We start from the raw sequence: 5,872 nt of genomic DNA, 5'->3' as shown, positions 1-5,872 counted from the left end.
TCGATACCGGTCCGCAAATGTGCCCACTGCAGAACAGCTCAGGGGCCTTGTTTCCATTAGCGCTGTGAAGTGGACTCTGCTCCATCAATCTGGACTGGGACTCTGTAGTATGTCACCACTTCGGCACAAATTCTGTGCCAGCATTGTGCTGGGCACCTTACCTGCTTTATTTTATTTATTCTTAAGGACAACTCGTCGAGAAGGTTCTAGAGAGGCAGAACAAGCAGAGCGGTGAAGAGCATGTACACTGGAGCCTGACTGCCAGGGTTCAAATCCCAGCTTCATTACTTATTAGCGATATCCTTGGAAAAGTTACAGTTAATTTCCTTACCTATATCTCAAAGTTCCCTCTTCTACAGAATGGAAACGATAGTGTGGACTTGGGAAGGTTGCTGTGAGCATGAAATACATCACACAGAGTTCAGTGCCTTGACACATGGTGAGTTTTACATGTGGTAGTTGTTGCTGTTACTCTTATTATCCCCATGGAACAGATGAAGAAACTGAGGTGCCGAGAACTTAAGCAACTTTTCCGAAGTCACACAGATCATTATGCTCCACTACCTCCACGAGGATCCCCCGTGAGCTGCCCCCTCTATCTCCCACTTAGCGCGATTGGAGACCCCTTACATTCGGCCCACAATCTCCAACCCCATCATCATCCCCTTGTTTCCCCCCGCCCAGCTCCCTCCCACCTAACGGAAAGCATCTCACCTGCGCGTGCCTCTGGGTCTGTTACAGCCACCACACCTTTGTGCAGACTCTTTCCTCTGCCCAGAACGCTCACCGCTGCCTCATCTCTGTCCACCCAGATTGCATCTTTCAAAGCGAGGGCCAAATAACAGCTCTGCTTGAGACTCTGACTGGAGGAACCAACCCCTCCCCTGCATTCCTATGGCACCCCCGTCCTCAGTCTGCCCACTTCTAACATTCATTACATACCTCGAACCACAAGTGGCTGCCATGATATCTGCTTTCCCCTTAGTGCCATCAAGTGAGTGCTCCAGTCCCATGGAGCTGGACAATTACAGAAAAGGACATTGGTCTGCAGGACTGGCCCGGGCCTTTCCTGGCATGCGTGACCCTCTCCCTCAGGATCCTGTCCCTGACCTTGGGCTCTTACTGTCTCTTGATTCAGCTCAGGGTTTCTCAGCCTCAGCACTACTGACGTTTGGGGCTGGATCATTCTTTGTCGAGGGGGCTGCCTTGTGCATTATAGGATGTTTAGCAGCATCCCTGGCCTCTGCCCACAGGATGCCAGTAATAATCCCCCTCCCTAGTTGTGACAGCCAAAAATGTCTCCAGTTATGGCCAAATTGCCCCCAGGTTAAGAACCATTGGTAGCCAGAATTCTCCACCACCATCACTCCAGGTGACCAGGATGAGAGAGGGGATGACTTCAGCACAAGAAGCTGCAGAGGGGAGGTTGAAACCCCCAGCCTGTGTGCAGGGAGCTCTCATAGACCAGGAAAGGTGGCCTGGCGAATGAGAGGGAGCCGGCCTAGCTCCTGCCCGTCGTTGCTGGGTACAAATGTGGTCTCTCTTCAAGAGAAGCCGGATCCTGTCTTTGATGGGAAACCTGATTCTTAAATGTTGGCAACTACTGTGAAGTTTTTAAGAACATTGTGGGAAAAACAAAATATGTCTGTGAGCCAACGGCGGGCAGCTGGCTGCCGATTTTGCAACCTTTCCTGTAGACCAAGCTTCTGTCCTAGAAGCTTCAGGCAGCTCAGGCCATCCCAGAGCCCACTGGTCCCCATTCTCTCTGCAGTCATTTATGTCTTAGACTCCATGCACAAACCTCACGCTAGGCCTCTGACCCAGACAGTCCCTGCCCAGGTGGGCCACTCCAACACCCCTCAGAGGCCCAATTCCAAGAAGTTAAAATTCCCAGGGGAGAGAGAATATGGGAAGTGCCCCAGGAAGGGGGTCAAGAAGCCTGAGCTCGTGCCAGCTCTGGCATCAATTTGCTGTGTGACCTTGGGCAATCGCTCCCTCTCTCTGGACTTCGGTTTCCTCCTCCGTCAAATGTTCGTAGGATAAAGAGAGAGAAAGGAGGTTGAATGCATGCTCTCTGCTCCTGGGACTTGAATGAGCGTTTCCCCGCAGTAGCGCAGAGCCCCGACTCTGTTTGCCCAGTGCTCAGCAGGCATCTTTGTCCTCTGACCCGGGCATGGACAAGCTGGCTCTGCCTCCCAGCTCAGGCATCCTGCATGTCAGGAGTGGGGAGTCTGGGTTGACCCTGGTGGTTTTCTGCTCTGTGCAGTTAGGTTAATGAGGCTGGGGGCTGCTTCAAGGGTCAAACCTACCCTCCTTTTACTGGGAAGGGTCAGCCTTTTGGCCCCTTAGGTCCTGATGGCGAAGCTCTGGGATAGTGAGACCGTCCCCCTTCCAGGAGGGCTCAGGTGGGCAAAGCCCACCCCTGGCCTGTTTACAGCCCCTAGGTCGGTTTCCCAGCAGGTTCTGTGGCTGTGAGGAGCCTTTGTTAGGCTGGCAGGAGTGGAGGCGTCTCGGAGGTCTTTTTATCTGCCCTCCTAATTGTATAAATGGGCAAACTAAGACCTAGGGAGAGAAAAGGGTCTGCCCAAGGTCACTCAGCTGACAGAACAAACACCCACATCTCCTTACTCCTCGTCCAATGTTCATTCTGATCCAACTCATTGGGATCTCCTGGGAGTGGGCACTGGTGAGATATACAAGACAGACAGACAGACAGACGGACAGATGGACCCAGGACAAACACTGACTTTTTCTGTCGCTAACTGCGGCCTAAGACCTGTGGTGGTGAATCCCCCCCTGCCTAGAGCACACAAGCAGGGCATTCGCCTGAGTGAGTGGGGCAAGCGTAAGACAATAGGGAGCAGTGGGGCTCACGGGGGATTGGGAGTGGGGGGCACGCTGTTACCATGTGGGATGGAATGGGAGTTCACTATTACCAGACCTCCTGATTTTTCCAAAATAAAATATCTGCATTTTTTGGTATAAATTATCCTTATTTTAAAATGTTGGCAGCTAGTTTTTTAAACGTTTGTCATTGGAGAGCTAGGAAAAGAAAACACAGTCACGAACCACACTCGGTTCCAGGGCCCCCCATTTGCAGCCTCTGCTCCTTCTTTTACCCTGTTTACTCTGCTTAAAATGGGTATAAAAACAGCGCCCCTCTCGCCCCGGGCAGCCGACTGATTAAATGAGATGACGCCACCAGGGCGCCCTCATAGCCTGGCACCCACAGTAAATAGTAGCTCTTGTTATTAAGACATGGGACACTTTTCTTAGGAGAAACGAGAAGGGGCTGGTTACATTTAACACAGGGCAGCTGCGAAGCCCTGGGCCAGAACTTGGGACCTTTCCGTCTATCCACACATTCGAGCATGCGTTTGCCTTGTGCCTGGTACTGCAGGCATACGTCAGTTTAAGACCTGTCCCTGCCTTGAATTTACCAGGAAGGGGAGGCGAGCAGGATTAGGTCCACCCGGCAGCTCATGGGGCTGTCCTTCATTCCAGGAATCCCTGAGTGTCCCTCCCCTGGGCCCCTGATTTGAGAGAAACAACCCACGTTCAAAGTTCAGGTCTTTATAAACAAGAATGAGCTCCTTTCACATTTAGCAAAACATATTTTTGCTTGTTTATTTCAATGAGAAATTTCAGGGCGAAGGTGCCAGTCCTTCCTACGTCTCTGTTTGACAAATCTGCCTCCTGAATCCAGTTACAAAGATATTTCAAGGACAGTTCTGGGGAAAGAAAAATTTAGAACAAATTCTAATTAGTCCCGTTGGGACTGGGGGCCATTGCAGACTTCTGCCCTGAGAACCCGGACACCAGGGCCTTTGGCTACTTCCTCAGTGCAGAAATGTCTGCCTTCCGCCTTAGGCTCTGCCCACACTGGGGCAGCTGGGGGCAAAGTCAGTCCCGTTCCTGCTTCGCTGGGGGCACGGGGAGGGGAGTGGCTGCAGCCACAGAACCCCCTCATCTGTTTGTGTGGTGCCGATGGAGGCCCTGCGGGCTCTGCCACTGGAATTGGAGAAGCCCGAGTCCCTCTGGCTGACGTGCCCCGTTCTGGTGGGCCGGCGGGCAGGCAGGTAAAGTCTGTAATTACAGGAAAGCAGCCGTGGGCGTGTGCAGACAGGCCTCCTCGAGCCCAAGCAGGAGGCCTCCTGACAAGGGAGGGCCCCAGAGTTTGGACTCTGGGTACAGAAAGCCATCGGAGTGGAGGAGGAGTGGTTATGTAACTATGACACCATGGCCACTGAGAAAGTGACTTTGCTACGCTCCACTGCCTCATTCCTCCCAGTCAGGAGGGCATGAAGACCTAGCAGCCCTTCTGCTAGGCACGGAGGTGGCCCTCAGCATCAGGGCTACCTGGAGGGGTGTTAAAACAGACTGTCAGACCCACCCCCTGAGTTTCTGACTCAGGAGTAGGGGGGTGGGGCAGAGAATTTGCATTTCTCATAAATGCACCGGGATGGTGCTGAGGCAGCTGGTGCAGAGGCCACGCTTTGAGAACCAGTGCTCTAGGGCTTAGTGAAGTCAGTCTGCCTGGGCTTCTGGTTTGCTGTGTGCCCCAGGGCAAGTGTCTGAGCCTCTCTGGACTCTTATTTTTCTCAGAAGGAGAAGTCACCTTTGTCTTTGAATGACTAAACCCTGCCTCTGTTTTGAGATGCCTAATTACTATTTGCAGGTAGCTCAGAGATCTTCACATGAAAGGCTCAGGCCTTTGCACAGGGTTCATAGCCCACGGTTCCAACTTGCTTGTAGCTGATGTGGGAGCTGAGTTGCTCTAGGAGAAATGGGCACTTTAAGCCTTAAAGGGACAAGCCAAACCAGCATCTCTGGGCCTCAGCACTCACCCTGCATGCAAGAATCTTGAAGCTGTTCACTAGTGTGGTCTTTAGGATCCTTTTGTTTCCTTAGGGAGGTGAGTGGCGGAGGCTTACCACCGATAAGGTATCTATGGCATGGAGAGTACAATCACAGGCATATATCTGTCCTCCTTCCTCATCTTAACATCCAGGGGGACTGTCAGCGCCCTACATATGCTGGGGTCCTGCTGCCTCTCTCCAAAGAACCAAGGACAGGAGTTGACTCACAGCAGATGCCAAGTGCAGACAGATCAAATGAAACGAACGAGCAAATGAGCAAGGGGCTCTGTTACCGAACGGGCCCCAAAGCCCCGCTGTCTGTCTGTCTGTCTGTCTGGTCCTCTGCAGTCATGTGGGTTTTCCCACCTATGGTCTCCCTTGTTCCTTGGGGAGATAAGCAAATATTCTTACCCCCATTTCACAGGTGGGGAAACTGAGGCTCCAGGAACATGGCCTGACTAGCCCGACTTTACTATTAAGTAAAGGGCAGTTGCAGAAAGAAAAGTGTAGAAACCCATGCTGTAGAGCTGTAGACCCTCACAACAGCCTCTCCCGAGTCTGATCAGTTTTATGTTTCATGTCTCTAGACGAGCCGTCCTGCAGTAACGGCAGTGGAGATGGAGCTGAGAGACATGGGAGCTCTTAGGAATCAAGGTCCTTCCTGGTTCTGGCGGGAAGGTGGGGAGGGGGCAGGACCAGCAGAGAGGCACGGAGGAGTGCTGGAAATACTTCCTTCCTTGCAGAAATTGCCGGTATTCCCCGGGGGCCTGCCTCGGGCCCTCTTTGTGTTACCTGCTGGCACACCGCAGATGCCCATGGCAGGGTGGACTCCGCTGCACAGCGGTTTGCCTCCGAAGCCCAGTACAGTGCCTGGCACATGGTTGGTGCCCGATCAGTATTTGTTGAGTGAATGAATGAATAAATGAAGATTGACATGGTTGAAGTACTGAGTCCAAACTTTCCAGCTGCATGATCTTAGGCACACAATTATTATAATCATGATTTTGCAGTTG

This window comes from Pteropus vampyrus, unplaced genomic scaffold (genome assembly GCF_000151845.1).
Source record: "Pteropus vampyrus isolate Shadow unplaced genomic scaffold, Pvam_2.0 Scaffold86, whole genome shotgun sequence".
Taxonomy (NCBI): domain Eukaryota; kingdom Metazoa; phylum Chordata; class Mammalia; order Chiroptera; family Pteropodidae; genus Pteropus; species Pteropus vampyrus.
Note: the sequence above shows the minus strand (reverse complement) of the source record.